This window comes from Podarcis bocagei (assembly GCF_964188305.1).
Source record: "Podarcis bocagei genome assembly, chromosome: 9".
Classification (NCBI taxonomy): Eukaryota; Metazoa; Chordata; class Lepidosauria; order Squamata; family Lacertidae; genus Podarcis; species Podarcis bocagei.
The window spans coordinates 63,900,782-63,920,563 of NC_138134.1; the positions used below are offsets into that span (position 1 = coordinate 63,900,782).

The following is a 19,782-nucleotide window of genomic DNA, read 5'->3' on the forward strand; positions in this document are numbered from 1 at the left end:
GCAGCCGGCGCTGCTTGTGGCAAGGAAAGACGGGGAGAGGAGAAGGCGGCGGGGAGGGACGAAAGGGGAGGCGCTTGCGGTGCGTGGTGTGTGTCTGGAGAGAGAGTGTGGGGCTGTGCGCGCCGCGTTGCATGCGGGGTTGCGCGGTGCCACCTCCTCGCTGGGAGTGCACTGCGGAGCCGGCTTGGGAGGGGAGAGCAGCCGCCAGCGCAGGATCAGCCTCTTAAGAAGGGGATTGACAGGAAGGATTTAAGAAAGCCTCACCTTTCTGAGCTCTGAGTCAGCAGAGAGTGGAACAGGTTCATTTTTATTATTATTTTTTGCTCTCTTCTTCCTGATTCCAGGCCAGCCTCCTCCTTCCCTTTTCTTGAAGCCACAGCAGAAGCTTCAACAGCTGCAGAAGAAACCAAGACCAGCAAATCAGTGTAACCCGTGTGTGTGTGTGTGTGTGTGTGTGTGTGTGTTTGTTTGTTTTTTCTCGTGTCTGCCTTGGTTTGCATTTTCCTTTTACCGTGCTAAAATCAGGAGCTTTGCAAATCCTTAAAAGAGAAGCGGGAGGGGTTAACACCTTTTGGGCAGCTTCACTTGAGGAGTGCACTCTGAAATATACTTAATGCAGATTAGTTGCTCCTTCATAGGCTTGCTCCAGTCAGGGTGGTTATAAAAAGGGTTTAGGTGTGTTTGTGTGTTCCTGGAATACTCTTAATAATCCACATTATAGATTGCGAGTTGAGGACTAGGCAGGGGTTAAGTGAGCTGTTCCAGAATAAAAGATGGTCATTTTGTGCGTGGCCGGGGAAACCTGAGGATGCTGGCTATTCTAGGTTGGTTCTGATCCAGTAAAACTGAAAGGTGCTGGTTGTTGCAAATTAGCTCTGGCATAAAATGGTATGACCTTCTTGTGCCCTTGCCATTTCATAGTCAAGGTCACCTGGAAGGAGCTGAGGCTCACACACTTGGGCTGCGATACCCAGAGCTAGCCTTACTCTGCAAGAAGCCTCACTGAACTCCTTGGGTTGACAGATATTTACAGGATTGTACTGCTGGTTTATGCAGCGAGTGGCCATTCTCTCCGGCATTGATCTGTTGTGACCATGAAGCCCAATGCAGCAACCACAGCAGTTGTTTGGGATCAGCTGAGTGAAAAGCTATATTCTTCCCCCCTACCCCACCCTGTTCCATATTTTGCATAAAGGACAGCCTCAAAATTGGGAGTAAAGGGTAATGGATTTTTTGGAATAAATTCATCCGGACTGCATACACACCATACATTTAAAGCACACACATACTCTCAAACAATATTGGGAGCTTAGGTTTACCCATCAGAGCTACAGTTCCCAGGATTCTTTGGCAGGGTGGTTAAATGTGCTTATGGTGTGGAAACAGAGTGAAAAGCTGTGGTCTTTTTACCCTTCCATATTTTGCATGAGCAAAAAGTATCAAAATTTGCAGGCAGGTTGAATGCGCCAGATTTCCCACTCCTCCTCTCCAAAACCATTGAATGAAACAGGTGTGTGTGTGTGTCTGTGTGTTTTGCAGGCCGTGCGAGGGGAAGAGAAAATTTCTAGACAACAGCGTCTGTATGACCTTTGGATGTTTACTATCCTTGTCTTCTCTCTCTCTTGGGGTTTTATATGCATGTGTACATAAGTGAGGGAGGTGTGGTGGGTTTTTTTGTGTGTGTTTTTTTAAAGCCTCCTTAACCAGGAAGCAGCTACAAGAAAAGCTAATCAAACGCCAGCTGAGGAAAAGTGCACTAGTTCAGCGCATTCAATAATTATCACCGCATATGCTCCCGGCACGAATGTATTGGTATATGTTGCTACCAATATTGCTCCTTATTCCAAAGCCGGCATGGGCAATTTCTGCAATTCACAGGCCAGACTAAATATGATGTGAGGGATCCATGGTCAGTTCTCCAGATATATTTTCCTTTGCCTAAAAACCATCTAGGAGGAAGGGGAGAATGGGGTCAGGAGGAATAGGGTTGAGGTTGGCAGACCAGTTAATCCTTTCCCCACACATTTCCCTGTCTGTTCCCTCCCCCCCCCCCCATTATTATTAACCATGAAGAGAATTTTTTTGAGAATTTTCTTTTTCTCACCCACCTCCCCTCAGAAAATGAAAGCCATAAAAAAGCTGCTTTAAAAAAATCCCCCAAGTATTCCTCACCATCTTTTTTGTGTGTGTGTGATGGCCACCATATTTCCCTCACAGTGCCTTGGAAGGACTCCAGGTCGAGGACATTGTGGAGGATTCAAAATGGCGGCTATTTTGCTTCTGTTGTCATTGGCAGCCGCAAAAAACAACGTTAGGTTAAAAGGATAAAAAGTTTGCTACTCCCACTGCTAATGGTGAGCCCCCCCCCCCCACACACACCAGCAATAAATGGTTGAAGAATTTCTCCTCGCTCTGGTAAAATCACCCACCCAACTTCTTTGCCCACTAATAGGGCAGAGAATTTCAAGAGGCCATTAAGAGCACAGTTCTAACAGGTACTTACTTGATTTTACCTCAAGCCTATTAGTAGCTTGAGAAGACTGATTGCAGTCCGTGTTCCTAGTTTCCTGCGTATTAGCCCCATGAAACTCAAGAGGACTTGCTTTTGAGTAGACCTGTAGAGGATTGGGCTCTTTAAAGTCAGGGAATTAGCCCAGACAGAGAAAAGAAATGGCTAAAAAAAACCAAAAAAAACCCCTTCCCTCAGCATCACCCCCTAAGCCAAAATAACCTTCCTCCAGTAGCTGCTGTTCACCTCTGGGAGGAATGCAGGCAGCTGTATTGTTCTTGATATTTCCTAACCTCCAACAAGGCTATTTATCTATAACATTTGTATATCGCCTTTTCCTCTGGTGTCCTGTACATGGTTCTCCACCCCTCCTTGTTTTATCCCCACAGCAACCCTGCGAGGTAGGTTACCCTGAGAGGTTGGCCCAGGGTCATCTGGTAAGCTTCACGGCTGAGTGGGGATTTATAACCTGGCCCCCCCAGGGCCTCATCCTGCACTCTCAACTTTTCTACCACATTGGTTATCAGAGGGAGAAAAAAGCCACAGAAACAGTGTGGGTGTGAATGTGTGTTTAATAATAATAATAATTTTTTTAAAAAAGAAACCTCCCCTCCACCCCCTGATTTGGCCACCATCACAGGCCATTTTCAGCAAAAGAAGTTACATGTAATTTGACCCCCATCCCCAGGAGCCATTCTGTTCTCCAGAGATTGGTCCGGGGGCCACCAGTGTACTTTCCAGCTCACTCCAATCCTTTCATAGGTGCTCAGAATGTATAACAAAATGCATGCTGCTTAACAGTACAGTCATACCTCATGTTACGTTTGCTTCATGTTACGTTACTTCCGGGTTTCACTGCAGTAGTGCTAAATTGCACTTTGCACATGCGCACAAGCACCAAATCACGCTGCACACCTGCGCAGATACGGCGCTTCAGGTTGCGGGCTTTTCATGTTGCGAACGGGCCTCCAGAACGGATCCTGTTCGCAGCCAGAGCTACCACTGTAAAAGTTTAACATTGATAAAACATGTACACCCAGGTATGGCCAAGGGAATAGTTTTTGGTGTTTTTTGCAGGGGTGGGGCGTTCATGTAAAGATGTTAAATTTGACAAGTCTTCCTTTCAACCCTTGAACAGTCATTTTCTTTTCCTTGTTGTTGTTGGCGTCTGTCTGTTTCAAGAGACAATGGAGTATGCCTCTGGGGGTGCAGTCAAACCGCTGCATTAGCAGCATTGTACAGTGACCTCCCTGGGGCACAAGACTGGGCAGTATTTATGGAGATCCTGGGCTGCCTAGACGACAAGACCTCCATCTCAGCCTCACTGATGTGGTCCAAAAGAAAGCACAGCAATACATTTGGCACCAGCTTGCCTGCCACTCAAGGTGCCACCCAAATGTCTTTTTGTATAGGGTTTACTCCTTAGCCTTTAGTTCTCCTGAAGATATCTGGCAAGGCAATGGAGGTTTACGATCAGAGTTTTCCTTCTCCTGGTGGGGCTAACTTTCCAGGTTGATGAGCCCCATCTGCCCCTCACTTCCCTCTACAGCATGTGTAGTAATCGCCTTCTTGACCATTGGACCCACTATTGGTCTCATCCGCTCAATCCACATGCAATTTGGGGAAGTCCCTAACTCACTGAGGGTTTGAGGCACATTGGCTACCCTCACCTGGTTTAGCTGGCCAGTTAAAGCGGGCATAGACAAACTTGGCCCTCCAGATGTTTTTAGACTACAGTTCTCACCATCCCTGACCACTGGTCCTGTTAGCTAGGGATGGTGGGAGTTGTAGTCCCAAAACATATGGAGGGCCGAGTTTGCCTATGCCTGAGTTAAAGCCATTCCTGGGGTGTGGCCTCTGTCACATGTTGACAGCTTCCAGGAGCCACAGGTGAGAGCTAAATGCAGGGTTGGGACCAAAGGTACACAAATTACCCCCGAAGGAGCACAATGCGTCCCCCAACAGGTGCTATCCACCCCTTAACACACCATATACCCTTCTTAGCAAACAAAATTTGTTATAGCTTCCCCCTATCTGGAGAAAACCATTTTCTTCTTCAGTTGGTCATCCATCCCTGTTTTGAAAGCATTGCCCCACATTCCACAGCATCAGCGACCAACATACCAGAATGGATGTCATTTATTGGAAATGATTTTTTCTTCATAGAACCACACAGCAGCTTCCTTTCATTGCGGAAATTTGGCCGGGCGTTTCTGGGTAGAGAAGAAATAAGACACGAGTATATCATAGTCATTAAAAAGAACAAGATTTTCCACTGGAAATCCAAACCAAACCAAGCTGAAATATGTGAAACTACATGTTCTTCCCCAGTTACCACCATCTCTTCACCATATCTCGTCCCCATTGGAATTCAGATTGTAAGCTCTTTGTGGCAGGGCCCTAAATATTTTCTGTGTTTGTTGTTCTGTAAAGTTCCACAGCACTGACCCTGATCTAGCCAAAGCTAGTCATACCTACATTCTGCCGACATGAATGGAATTGAACCCAACTTTGATTAGGTCATAATGTTGGCCAACATTAGAGGGATGTTGTAAGGATCACTGACATCATGAAGGGCTTTGAGCAGTGAACAGCCCAATTCCTACCATGTTTACTCAGAAGTAATTCCCCTGAGTTCAGTGGCATTTATTTCCCAGTAAGCACATTTCAAAATAGCCTCCCTAGGAAAAAATGCTATAGATGCAGTGGAATCTGGTTTGATGAAGGGCAAAATAGGTGGTCTTTTATCAGGCAAGCCATCCATGCTTGTCCACCTACAAATATTGCTTTGTGTATTTTGTAGTTCTTGTTGTCTTAGACCAACTTAAAAGCATTGCCTTACACCAAACTGATATAGTGCGGAAGAATCCGGGAATGCTCAGCAAACTTTGCCTTCTCTGTTTCATATACTCAAATGTTGCATATACTGCAATAATTAAATAAACAAGTTACAGATAGGTAGCCGTGTTGGTCTGCCATAGTCAAAATAAAAAAAATCCCTTCTAGTAGCACCTTAAAGACCAACTAAGTTAGTTCTTGGTATGAGCTTTCGTGTGCATGGTGTATCTGAAGACGTGTGCATGCACACGAAAGCTCATACCAAGAACTAACTTAGTTGGTCTTTAAGGTGCTACTGGAAGGAGTTTTTTTTATTTTAAATAAACAAGGGCAGTAGTGAAAATTATTTAAGCTTTTTTAAAAAATAAAACAAAGTTTGGATGTTTTTACCATTGTGAATGCAGATGGCAAAGACAATGAACTCAGAGTCTCATTTAATCATGATTCATAAATTAATGTTATCTTTCATCATTCCAGATTCCACACAGTCTGTTTGCAATTCGAGCTTTGGCACTCAGGAGTGGGGGTGAGGGAAGGAAGCTTTTAAAAAAAAATTAAGAAAAGGAGAAGTGATGTTTGTTTGTTCTCAGTTTTTGTCAGTTGCTGAATGAGTCTCATTTTGCAACCCTGAATGAAATGAATCATTCCTGGCACAGGAAAATCACACCTACTTAGGTCAATTGCTTACCACAAATGACTGTGTATGATTTCTCAAGGCCCTGATCATTCTGAGATTGTGTGTCTAACTTTTATGCATCTCAGTACCCTAGTGACTTCATTAACTTTACATTTGTACTGGAATTTTCAGCTGGAAGGAGGGGGTGTTATGTTTGTATATTCTTTTGATCTGTTTAATAAATGTAAGAGAGATGTTTAAAATTGGCAACAGTGACGCATATTTAAAATTGCATACAACTATATTGTGCAGAAACAGAGGCAATTAAAATGGACCTGCATGCTCACCTCATGGCAAAGTAGCAGTAATGGAATCCCCGTGGCAATGCTGCTGGCTATCTCATCATTTTCTGCAATATTCACCCACACATTTATAGGTATTTATTATGTAATTATTGGAGACGTTGGCTAAATTCTCACCCATGTGGTCAGTCTGCTGTGAACTGGAGCCCCCGTGATACTCGTCAAGGTTCAAAGACAATTATGCCATTAAATGCCAACTGTTAGGGAGAAACACCTGTGCCCTCAAGTCCCACTTAAGGGATTCCAATAGGTATCTGGCTGGCCACTTATGAAACAGGTTGCTGAATCAGATGGACCATTGATGTGATACAGTAGGATTTTTCCTGTGTTGTTACGGCAGAATATTACTCATATACACACAACATCTCTGTACACAGAAAAGTATCGTGTCGGGGAAAGCTAGGCCAGAATTATTTTCCTTTATCTGCTACCTTTCTTTTTGTTTTTGTCTTTGTTTTGCATTTTAATATTTATTGTGTCCAAGAAAGATCTTCTAAATATTGCTGAGAATTCCTCCCACTTCCTAAATATGCTCTGTTTAGGCACGATACTCCATCTTCTTCTAATGTTACAAGAAGGGCTTGAAAGCCAGTTGCAGAAGTTACTGCTCACTTAGCTTCTGGTTCTTCTAAAAAGCCCACATGCATTGCTTCTGACCAGGGATTTACACAATGCACAGCTAAGGTATGCAATTATGTGACTTAACCAATCTAGTTCCTTTTGACTATTCCAGTCCAAGGGATCAGGGCTCTATCTGCAGTTGCGTCCTGAAAAATGTTGCTTTTCAACATGGCACTCAAAACTACAATTTCAAAGAATGTAGTCATTTGGCCACAGTAATTTCAACATGATATAAAGACACACACTCTCTAGCTCGCTCTCGCTCTCGCTCTCTTTGTGTGTGTGTATTTCTTGATGGTTCCATCAAGAACCAAAGGAGTTGTAATATTGTTTCTGTTGTGTTGTTATGCTGAGAATCATTTAGTGGGACTGCAAGCCCATATATAAATGAAATAGAGTGAATTGTTAAGACTTGTGGATATTTTGGAGGCATGCAAACAGTATTTGCAGGACACTACAAACTGGCATGAAGTGAATGGTTGAGTTGTCAATATCACAGGAAAAAATGCAAACCGGTGTAGAAATGTGGAGAATTGAACTTAAGACTGAAAAAATGAGTAATGGAAATTGACAGATTTGCCTGTCCCCATCTGCATCCTGCCCACACCTGATGAAGGAGGAGGTCAAAAGTCTGAGGTTCGTGCATGTAACTCTAAACCAGCCTTTTGTGAGCTGATTCCCCTCCATATGTTTTGGGCTACAACTCTCATCAGCTGCACGGAGGTCGTTGTAGTTGTTTAGTCGTGTCCGACTCTTCGTGACCCCATGGACCAGAGCACGCCAGGCACTCCTGTCTTCCACTGCCTCCCGCAGTTTGGTCAAACTCATGTTAGTAGCTTCGAGAACACTGTCCAACATCTCGTCCTCTGTCGTCCCCTTCTCCTTGTGTCCTCAATCTTTCCCAACATCAGGGTCTTTTCCAGGGAGTCTTCTCTTCTCATGAGGTGGCCAAAGTCTTGGAGCCTCAGCTTCAGGATCTGTCCTTCCAGTGAGCACTCAGGGCTGATTTCCTTCAAGAATGGATAGGTTTGATCTCCTTGCAGTCCATGGGACTCTCAAGAGTCTCCTCCAGCACCATAATTCAAAAGCATCAATTCTTCTGTGATCAGCCTTCTTAATGGTCCAGCTCTCACTTCCATACATCACAACTGGGAAAACCATAGCTTTAACTATACGGACCTTTGTTGGCAAGGTGATGTCTCTGCTTTTTAAGATGTTGTCTAGGTTTGTCATCGCTTTTCTCCCAAGAAGCAGGCATCTTTTAATTTCGTGACTGCTGTCACCACCTGCAGTAATCATGGAGCCCAAGAAAGTAAAATCTCTCACTGCCTCCATTTCTTCCCCTTCTATTTGCCAGGAGGTGATGGGACCAGTGGCCATGATTTTAGTTTTTTTGATGTTGAGCTTACAGAAGTTGTAGCCCTAAACACCTGGAGGACACCAGTGTGTGGAAGACAGACCTAAACCATAGTTTAAGCATTAAGTTTGATACAACCGTTGGATGTGCATACATGTAAATATTTCTTGTATGAATGATTTGTGCACCCAAGTGGCTCCCTGGCATGCTCATGAGCTGAAGGAAACACGGCAGCTATTCACAGGTCTCCAAAGGAACCCATTGTGTTTATGCTTCTAAAACTAAACCCTTCATAGAATAGGTTTTTGTTTACATGTAGACTCTGAAGTGTCACTCATTCTAATAATGCCGCATTTATAAAGGGCAAAGAGAAGCAGCCTTGAGTAAAAACAGCTGCAATTACTGTGAAATATAGGTGAGGTGTGGGTTTTAAAAATGCATTGTGGTTTAAAAGGTGGAGTGAAATTCTGACCCCACTGAAACTGAAGCTCATGAAAGTCCCATTGACTTTGGTGGGGTCGGGGTCTCACTCCTCCACTCTCCAGGCAATCAGGTTCCACACATATAATTCTCTCTAAAGAGACTGATTCCATTGAAATGGTTCCTGTTGTTCTTTTCTAAGAGGTACTTAACCTGCAGTAACCCTCCCGTCTTTCTCCTATCTTCATTTTGCTGCTCAGTTCCCCTCTCCCTTGTATTACTGAATAATAAATCTGACATAGATTATGTAACATCCACTGAATCATATCAGGCTGTGGGAGGCTGGAGCACAGCATAATGCAAGATGTAAGGAACATGAAAGAGGAGGTTGAGAGACAAGTGTTTTAAAAAGCGTTTCCCGGGTGCTTACAACTTTAGAAACTTGCACAGAGAACTGTTTCTAAAAATGAATTTGCACACATGAAATTACATTTCTTAAATTAGAAGTTCCCGGAGCCTTTTATCTACTGACCACAAGAAGCTTGGTCAGCTGCTTTGTGAACCATTAAGTTCACCGCCCTGCATTCTCCTTCCAAAGGCCTTCTTACTTGATCCACTGCATAATATCAAAGCCAAAGTCACCACTTACTTCACAATAGCCAAATCAAAGTTAACCATTTTCAGATTCGAACTGATCCAGGAATAAGAAGCACTTCAGTGTCCCTGTGTATCATCCTAGCAGACAGGGTGGTTTTCTGGTGACCTACCAAACCTGCCTTTCACTATGACTGGTACGCAACAAGCTCGCAGCAATTTGTGTAGGTTGGGGAATCTTTAGCTTCTGTGGAGGTCTTTGAAGCCACAGGTGCTACGATTGAGAGAAGGAGACATCTGCTTTTCAGGTGACAATTCCATGAGCCAAATCATCAGCATGAGAAAAAGCACAGTGGTACCTTGGTTCTCAAACTTAATCCGCTCCGGAAATCTTGTTCCAAAACCAAGGCGCGCTTTCCCATAGAAAGTAATGCAAAACGGAATAATCCGTTCCAGACTTTTAAAAACAACCCCTAAAACAGCAATTTAACATTAATTTTACTATCTAATGAGACCACTGATCCATAAAATGAAAGCAATAACCAATGTACTGTACTATAAAATATATAAGACAATATTGTAGATAAAAAATAATTCCCCCCCCCCTCTTACCTGCACTGATGATAGTCATTGTTTGGATGGGGGGCTTTTATCCATTTCCGCAGTCACACAAACAATCAGTAGCTGAACTGGGTTCCACAGTGTCACAAAAACAAATTAACCGAAAAAGCCTCAAAAACAAAAATGCAAAATAAATAGCAAAAACAAAAGCACCAAACTTAATCCATTCAACTTCCAAAATGTTCCAAAACTAAGGCGCAGCTTCTGATTGGTGCAGGCGCCCCGGAAACAATAGCCAACAGCAACATCGGACATTCGGCTTCCAAAAAACGTTTGAAAACTGGAACTCTTCTTGGTTTTCAGTGTTTGGGAACTAAGGCGTTTGAGAACCAAGGTACCACTGTATATTAAAGGTTTAGTACTAACTGAGTTTGGTGGAGACACTCTAACGGAATGGGGACAGACCCATGTGGAGCTTCTCTGAGGCCTAAGGTGGGGCTCTTGTTAGAATAAAATTATAAATGCATACAGAAAAGCAGCTAGATCTCAGTGTCCAGGCTGAACGATGGGGATGGAGATGCTTCTTCAGGTATATAGGACTGAAGCTATTTAGGGCTTTAAACCTTGAATTGTGCTTAGAAACATACCGGGAGCCAATGTAGGTCTTTCAGGACCTGTATTATAACCCTCACAGTTTTTGCCTGGGGCCTAAAGATATGTAACGAAGGTGCCAGGTGAGCCTCCCTAGGGAGACCATTCCACAAATGGGGAGCCACCACAGAAAAGGCCATTCTCTTGTGTTGCCATTCTCTGGATGTCCCTTGGGGGAGGCATCCAGAGAAGCGGACACGGAGCAATGGATCCAAACTACAAGAAAGAAGATTCCACCTAAACATTAGGAAGAACTTCCTGACAGTAAGAGCTGTTCGACAGTGGAATTTGCTGCCAAGGAGTGTGGTGGAGTCTCCTTCTTTGGAGGTCTTTAAGCAGAGGCTTGACAACCATATGTCAGGAGTGCTCTGATGGTGTTTCCTGCTTGGCAGGGGGTTGGACTCAATGACCCTTGTGGTCTATTCTAACTCTATGATTCTATGAGGCAAACAAAGAAGTGCTTCAGATGATGATCTAAGGGTCCAGATAGGTTCATATGAGGAGAGGCAGTTATTGGTAACTAATTAAGTGCTTCCCATAAAGCATCCCAAAATGATTTAATAGTAAAAACAGTTTGGTTTGATTGGAGTACTTCAAAAGCTCTTACTACTTTTGGGGGACAACCACAGGGGTAATCATCCATTCTTAACCTCATTGTCTGTGCCACAGTGATAGGCTTTCTGTTGGCTTGCTTTTCACAGTGCTTTAGCCCTGTGGATAGCTGGAAGGCTGGGTAGCTGATATGAACTCAGTGGTGGTCAATGGACACAAAGGGCCAGCAGGATTCCACCTAGTCCTATAAAGATTCTAACCTAGCTCTTAACCCTGAGGAACCTGTTGATTGGAAACAGGCTGAGGTACTCTCAAACTGTCTCTACTGTCCACTGACTTTGCTCACAACTTCACTGCTTCCAGCTTTCTGGCCTCCAGACCGTCAGGCCTGGCAGATACGATCTTGCTTCACACCTCCTATTTCCAGAAGCCGTGAAGTCTGATTCATCAAACAGATGTGTATGCATCAGATGTTTTGCTTACATATCCCGTAGTAGTATATCTATAAATAACATGATAGTATGTATGTCTTGGCAGATAAAACACAAGAGGAAGGAAAGATGAAGCAAGAACATCTCTCCCTGTGCTTTTTGCAAGGTCAAGTGAGAGGTCACTTCAGTAATGGGGAAGCAAGCAGAGGGCATAATAACTCTGCAACTATTCTGCCCCATTTTAGTCTCTCTGGTACTCAGTCATAGGTCTCTATCCTGTCTTGTTGTATTCTGTTCCATCCCATTGTATGCTGTTAGTGTGAACTTTGTATGTAAAATGTGCACATTTATGTAAAATGTGCTTTTCAATGTTTTGCATGCATCTTTCATGCAAAAAACAAAAAACACCCTCTCGCCACCAGAAAATCCCAGTTTCTCCACATCTCTCATTGCAGTTCCCAATGACTTAGGCCATTGAATCCTGTTCAGCCTCACCTCTTTGCTGGCGGGCGAATCTTTGAAGTACATTTCAGTTGTCTTGTAATGACGATGTTTCAAATCCAGTGACCCTGAAATGCTGTCATTCATAAGAAGGTGACACCCAAGCCTGAAAACTCCAAGAGAAAGCCCCAAAGCTATAAGCCAGGCTATTAGAAAAGCTTTCAAATAGCTGCTTCAATGACATATGGTATTTCGGTTTCTGGGTATTCTGCAAATAACCTTGTACTCCACTGCAGCATTTCATTGCCATACTCCATTTCTTGCCACGATCCTGTACCCTCCCTGTCATTTCACACCACACTATATGTCTTAATCCTCCTTGTTGTTAATATAGCATCCCTGCCCACCTATCCCCAGCCCAGAAAAGACCAGTCCTTTCAAGCACTCCCTCTGCATAACTCTTTGCTTCTGTGGCACTTGTTCATAAGCAATGGCGATGCCTATAATATTTTTGTCCCTTCAGGCAGTGAGATGCATCCGGGGGGGGGGGGGGAGAGGAATGAGTAGATAGAAGTTCAGTGCAGGAGAACACAGGGAAATTGTACTGAGCTGCATGGTTTATAATGTTCACTGAATTCAGCTTATCCCGCCTCAGAACTTTGATCCCCTGGCTGCAGAGTTTTAATTTTGCTTTCTACAGCCCTGTTTATCAGCCACAGAGCTCTGCGACCATTCAAGCTGAAGTCTCTAGGCAAAGTCTGAAGTTTCCTCCAAGAGCTGCCAAGTTGCATTTGAAACTGACGAGGAAGGAAGGAAGATTAGCCAGTTCCAAAGACTGCGGCAGTCCATCTATGTGTACTGATTTTTGAATCACACAGCTTTGTGCAACTGCAATGGCAGTGTGGTGTGTCGCTCATCCTCAGTGTTGCCGCTAGCAGTGTGCAAAAGGTGTCTCTCATGTGATATCCATGCATCCATACTCCCAACAGTGCTCCAGATTGCAATGGACTCTGCAGCTGAGAGAAACTCTACATACACTCAGCAGCAGCAATCATTTACTCAGCATTCAAAGTGCAAACAGAAGTGGGTTGTTGCAGTCATAGAACCACATTCCTGACTGCACTTTAGATCACTGTGGCTTCTCCAGCTAGGCCAAAATGTCCCATATTCCCAGCAATACAATTGCACTTTCCCAGCCATTCAAAATGCTGCATCTCTATAATGAAGAGATGGGATTTCCTAGATGGGAGATGTTTGGATCCTACACAATAGACGAGCAATAACCACACATTTGTTGTGAATTAAATGGATCATTTGGTGAAGCTTGAATTACACATTGGCAAAAAGACACAAGCACACACACACATTTTATCTGCACAACAGCCTTGAGGGTATGATAGCCTGTGACGGAGAGAGCGCTTCAAGGTTGAGTGGAGATTTGAACCCTGGATCAGCCCAGTCTTAGTCTGATATGACAACCATTATGAACAGATATGTACATATGACACCTCAAAAAAATTAGTGCACAGCTTACCTGAACCATAGGGGAAAGCTGCTTTGTATATTATTGTAAAAAGGTGGAGTATAAGTTTTGGTTATCATCATCAGTGTAGTATTATGGAATCTCTGACTTGATGGCACCAGTGTTCAGTTTAGTGTTTATTGAACAATGCAGGAATTAATTCTACAGTTCTCTGTTTGCAACTATAATGCATCTACATACCTCAGCAGACCTCTGAACCATCACAAGATTCTCCATCAACTCCTTAAAGGAGCAACTTATTTAGCTGTTACAAGCAAAGGAATGTTTAAAATCTGGTTGCGTACTTGCATCTCTCTTGAGTCGAACAATGATGTCTGTTTCAGTCAACTGCTTGGTGTTCTGGATGAAGATAAGCTTTTGGAAACGTATATTTCCAGGTGGTTTCTTTTGCAGTTCTAATGCAGCCAGGCAGCCCATCTGACTGCCAGTGGCCTATGTGTATTGGAAATACAGCTCATGCTAGTGTCCCACCCATCTGCACAATTTGCAGAGATTACTCCTGAACCAGTAATGGGCAACCCAGGTAGGCTCCCACTTTTTGATGTGGGGAAAGTTATTGCCTCTTCCAGGTAGACTTCATTTACTTGTGACCACTCCTGCATCCAATCAGGAGCATGAACAGCTTGTTTCTAGATGTCCTGGGGTGGAGTTAAGGGCCAAGGTTAGGATGCAAGGGGAAGTAACACAGGGAAGGGAAATGGTTCTGTGAAAAGTAGAAGTGCATCATCCTTGGCCGTTATCACATTATTGAATCCTCCCTTTTTTCCATGATGAAACTCAGGACAGAATATATAGAGTTCCCAGGAGATTCCTCCATCCAGGCATTGACATCACATCCAGACCAGTGTCTACAAGACTGTTCAGGGGTGTCACTGGGAAAAAAAATAGTTTGGGGAAGCGGAAGAGTGTAAAGCCAAGCTAAGCCTCCTGATGTATATTTTCGCTCCTGATCTATATTTTAGTTTGGTCAGAATCAAGTATACACCTCCAAAGTTAATACTAAATACAGTACTTGTGTCCCTGGGTTTTTAGACTAGTCTACCCATGTACGTGGATTTTTAGACTAGTCTCCCCAGGGACGCGGGTCGCGCTGTGGGTTAAACCACAGAGCCTAGGGCTTGCCGATCAGAAGATTGGTGCTTCAAATCCCCGCGACAGGGTGAGCTCCCATTCTTCGGTCCCAGCTCCTGCCAACCTAGTAGTTCGAAAGCACAAAGTGCAAGTAGATAAACAGGTACTGCTCCGGCGAGAAGGTAAACAGTGTTTCCGTGTGCTGCTCTGGTTCGCCAGAAGCGGCTTCGTCATACTGGCCACATTACGCCGGCTCCCTCGGTCAGTAAAGCGAGATGAGCGCTGCAACCCTGAGTCGTCCGTGACTGGACCTAATGGTCAGGGGTCCCTTTACCTTTACCCATGTACTATCTGAAACCCAAGAGGCGCATTGGTTGCCAGGTGTTTTCCCCCCAGCTCTCCTACCCCACTATTGCTCCTTGAACACAATTGGGATTTACTATTCCTTTTGCAAGTGGAGATGGATCCCCCCCTTGGTCTGTCTTGAGTGGACCTGCAAACACTGGAGCCTGTTTCATCTCCCCCAAGACCAGAGTCTGATGGCTGGTCCACAGGGAATAAGAGATGAGAAGAGATACCCGTAAGGAGAAACTGAAAGGTCCAAGATTACCAAGGTAAGAAGGTAGCTATTTCTCTAAAATGGGCACGTTACCATATCCCTTTAGTAGGAAGGGATGTGAAGTCAGGTTGCAATACTACATTTAAAACGGGGGTGGGGAAATTGAAGGTTGCCTTTCCTTGGGGAAACGTGAGTAGGGTGGACCACATTCATGATGGGTGGGGCTGGATTTGGTGGTGGGTGGCGGCCAAGCCCAAAGTGGGTGGGGCCATGTCTCTGTGCTAATCTCAGCAGTATAAGAAGGAGCTGTATTGCAGGGACTCCTCCCATGTCTTAAATGTCACAGGGGGAAAGACGCCCTCATGAAATCCAGGACCTTTTGTAGCACCATGGAGGCTTTAAACAAACTAAGCTTAAAAAGTTGCATGGATGGGATTGACTTACACAGTCAGCTTTCCTCCTTTTTGAAACAAAGGCATGGCAGCAGTAGCAGCAGCAACAGCAGCAGCAGACGCTATGTTAATTAGATTAGAAACCGTCAGGTCTTGTTGATAGTATTCAAGTTACAGAAGGCTCTCCAGAGACAAAGCAGTAAATAAGAAATATCTGCTATCTCTTGGCATACAGAACAACTCGAAGGAAAGCATCTCTGCATCTTTGGCTGGGTACCGATAACTGCAGCAGCCTGCAATCCTGCACATAGTTAGGTGCTTAAATGCCGTTGAAACCAGTGGCTGTTAAGCAGCTTGAATGCATGCAGGATTGCAGCCAGTTGCTTCTCAGAAGCCAGACATTGGCATAATGCGCTTACAATGGGCATAGTTCACTTGCGTCTGTTTGTTTTGGGGCACTGTCATATCTAGTCAAAGAGGTTTTGTACATTTTTGAAGCACTAAAAAAACTTGTGGTACCTGTTGAATTGGAGACAAATTGAGGTGGGAGAAATTCCTTGGCATTTTAAAGAATATTATGTTTTGTTTTGTTTTTCCCCATTTTTTTTAAGGCATTGAAAACTGGCTAGAGCAGCTCAACAGCAGTCTTAGTATTGAATATGCTCAGTGTGGGGACCTCAGAGGAAGGCACAAAGACTGATGCTCTAGTGTGTGCTCTCTCGCTCCCCCTCCCTCACCTAGATCACAGCTGGTGACCAGTTTATGTATACTGAAGCGGGGAGCCTGATAGGCTTTGTAATGTCATCCTAGATAGCTTCACCATTGATGTTTCCCCTATGCATAGACATGCAGAGAGTGACATCAAACGCTGGCTTTCCCTGTGCCGTTATTTTCAAAAGGACAGAAAGTCTTGATGGTTGCATGCTGCGGTGGTAACCTATAGGCTGGCTTCTGGGTTCAAGGGCATTCGCAGGTTTTCAAAGAAGTTTGTCTCCGTGTCACATCCGCCGCATCCAGCAACTCAGAATGCACAAATGCCCTGAAAAATCTGCAGAGCTGCCGGTAATTTATGGCAATAGGGTTGCTTGACATTTATTGCCCCTATTTGCCGTGGCCTAGAATAAGATTTTCATAGTTATCATGACAACCTTGAAATTGCATAAAGGTAATAAAACAGCCTTCTTCCGTGCTACCTTGCGCCAAACTACACAGGCGTGTGTCAACAGTCCTGTTTTAACATTTGCATGCCTTCGTTTTTATGCATATATGCCTGGAAGCTTAGTCAAATAACTCCTAAGCATAGTTATTAAACAAAAAAATGGGGACGTGAAAATAAGCATTGCCACTTGTAAGCTGCACCAGCATATTAAATGTGTGTTCATTAACAAAAAAATAAATTAAAAAGCGTGAGTGTTTGTGTCCCTCGGGCAATGGTAAGCTGCATGGATTTGTGCTCCTAAATGCTCTCTTAACTTGGTAAACGTTTCTGTACATGATAGCCATCTTCAAATATCTAAAGGGCTGTCACATGGAAGATGGAACAAGCTTGTTTTCTTCGGCTCCAGAGGGTAGAATCTGAACCAATGGCTTCCAGTTAAAAAAAAGGAGATTCAGACTAAACAGCAGGAGAAACTTTCTGATGGTAAGACTGTTTCACAGCGGAACAGACTCCCTCGAAAGGTGGTGGACTCGCTGTCCTTGGAGGTCTTTAAGCAAGGGTTCAGTGGCCCTCTGTCAGGGATGCTTTAGTTGAAATCCCTTTGTTACAGGGCTCCTACCCGGCTCTGTGATTCTGCCTTAAAACCAAGGTACATTTCTTTTGGTATTGCAGATGGGATCACCCAGAATTCCAGAGCAAGGAACATAAAAAGCACATTTGCATGGCTCTAATTTATGTGCTCTTTTGTTTATTTACTCGCTTACGAGTCAAATTACAGCAGTACGTGGGGAAAGGACCTAGGTGTTTCAGCTGATCACAAGCTGAACGTGAGTCAGCAGTGCAATGCAGGTGATGACTGCGGGGAGGCAGACAGGTTACACAGAGCAAAAGAAAATTTGGTTTTGGAAACCCGGTTTCCTTTCACTACATCCACCAGTAGTGAGTCTGGCAGAAGTGACTTTTTCACTTGCAGAACGATGATTTGAAAAACATTCATTTCCCTGGAACAAAAGGTTTTGCATTTCCTCATCGAGATGTTGCAGACATAGAGTTTCAGCTGCCATACCGCATTTCACTTGCTCAGTGTATATGTCTTATTTACATGATGGAATGTTCTGAAGTGGGTAGATTTCGCTTCCAGTATGTATTATCAAGCAAAAACCACAATAGTTGTGTGATATAGAGGAGTTATGCCTTGTTTGTTGGCAAGAGAACACACCTTTCTGTGGGGTTTTCTTTTTAAAAAAATGCTTCTGTAAGAGTTGTCATGCCAGCAGATCTACCTGCTAAAGCAGTGGTTCTCACCTCAGCAGGTGCACAAAAAAGTATAGGTAATTATACGTTGGAAACATAGCTTTTCAAGGCACCTCTTACACACAGCTCACTCCTCTGCTTCTTGAACAGTGTAATCTAGATAACATGGGCTGAACATCAGGATGCTGAGTCTCATAGTTGGGTGCAAGGCTGATGCCTACATTCAGGGGGGAAACCCACACAGTACAACCATCCTTGGACTACCATGTCAGAGTGCAGATATTTGAACACATCCCTGCATTGAAAGCTCTCTGCCCATGCTAGGGATCCAATCGGTGCTGCGTTCCCTTAAGGGTAGTTGCTGGACTCTCTCCCTGCCCACTTCCTCTTCTCCTGTGGTCTAGGACCCAAGTAGGTAACCTGTAGCCTTTGGGCTACATTTGACTCTTGTCCTAGTTTCAAAGCCCCTGGAATGCAAGTAGAACCCTCTGCACAGGGGACCATGATTAGCTCCCGGATCATAGAATTGTGGAATTGAAAATGACCCAAAAGGCCATCCAATTTTGCCCCCTGCAATGCAGGAAGGCATTGCACTCTAGTCAGGGGTGTAGGAAGGGCTGGTGGTGGGAGCGGTCCGCCTTAGGTGCCATCTCTGAGGGGTGTGACAAAAAGGCACACCGCGGGGGGCTCGCCCTGCCACCCCTGGGCGCGGTAGCGTGAGCCACCGCTCTCGGTGCCCTTGCAGCTACAGGTGAAGCTTGAAAAATTCCATCACCATTGTAACAAATAAAGGCTTGACATATCTTGCTTTGCATGTCATGGCGCTGTGGGTTAAACCACAGATCCTAGGACTTGCCGATCAGAAGGTCGGCGGTTCGAATCCCTGCAACGGGGTGAACTCCCGTTGGTCAATCCCTGCTCCTGCCAACCTAGCAGTTCGAAATCACGTCAAAGTGCAAGTAGATAAATAGCTACCGCTCCGGCGGGAAGGTAAACGGTGTTTCCGTGTGCTGCTCTGCTTTGCCAGAAGCGGCTTAGTCATGCTGGCCACATGACCCGGAAGCTGTACGCCGGCTCCCTCGGCCAATAAAGCGAGACGAGCGCCGCAACCCCAGAGTCAACTGGACCTACCTAATGGTCAGGGGTCCCTTTACCTTTACCTTAACTTAATGAAAGAAAAATAGACGAAGACAGAGAAAATATAGCCAAGGGAGAACTTATTGTGTGATTGCATGTACCACTAGACCAAGAAATTTTTTTTCTGCAGTGTTTTCCTAATGTGCATATACACTCCTGTGCACTGGGAAAAACCTACACTCAAAAAATCTTGGTGCAACTGTACCCAGAATTTGTGCTGTGTTTTATTAATGTGCATGCCCACAGCCATAGGATGTGCATGTGCAAATTCATAGAAACTGAAAGAGCAAGCATTATGGCAAACTGTACATGCACAATGCTCCATATAAAATTAAGAATTTGTGGGACAATTTAGATGAGGAGAACTTGAGAAGCATTCCAGGCCTCAGTGTGGGAAGAAGTTTCTCTCAACACTTCCTGTGCATGCTGTTATATCCCTCCAGGAGTCCTTGCCAAGTTGCCATATTTCATTTATTTCTAAAATTTGACAGCAACCTTATTTTCAGGTGGAAATGCAATTAGCCTATTTTCCCTTTACCTTAAATACTGCTTGAAATGAAATGGGTGAAAAGCCAGTATCTCCAGCCACTGTTCCTACATCCCATTTTGTTTGCTGCCAGAGAATTAGAAACAACAATAGCAGACAAAATGCTAAACTGAATTTCGTTAACAGGACCTTTTATGAATAAAAAGTCTTGAGATTTTTTTTTAAAA

General features: G+C 44.2%; 1 protein-coding gene and 1 long non-coding RNA gene across 2 annotated transcripts in view; one reads left to right on the forward strand and one right to left on the reverse strand.

Moving 5' to 3' along the window:
- CCSER1 (coiled-coil serine rich protein 1) overlaps positions 1-3,350 on the reverse strand; it is a 740,630-nt gene extending 737,280 nt beyond the window's left edge. The window contains exons 1-2 of the mRNA XM_081206994.1: positions 2,173-3,350; positions 265-394 (exon numbers count right to left, since the gene is read on the reverse strand). The gene's annotated coding sequence lies outside the window, so the exon portion shown is untranslated. The remainder of the gene's footprint in view (positions 1-264; positions 395-2,172) is intronic.
- Positions 131-18,619, forward strand: LOC308594417. Its single transcript, XR_014011456.1, has 3 exons — positions 131-299; positions 6,276-6,399; positions 15,023-18,619. It is a non-coding gene; the product is annotated as an uncharacterized lncRNA (long non-coding RNA).
- Positions 18,620-19,782: the final 1,163 nt, after the last annotated feature.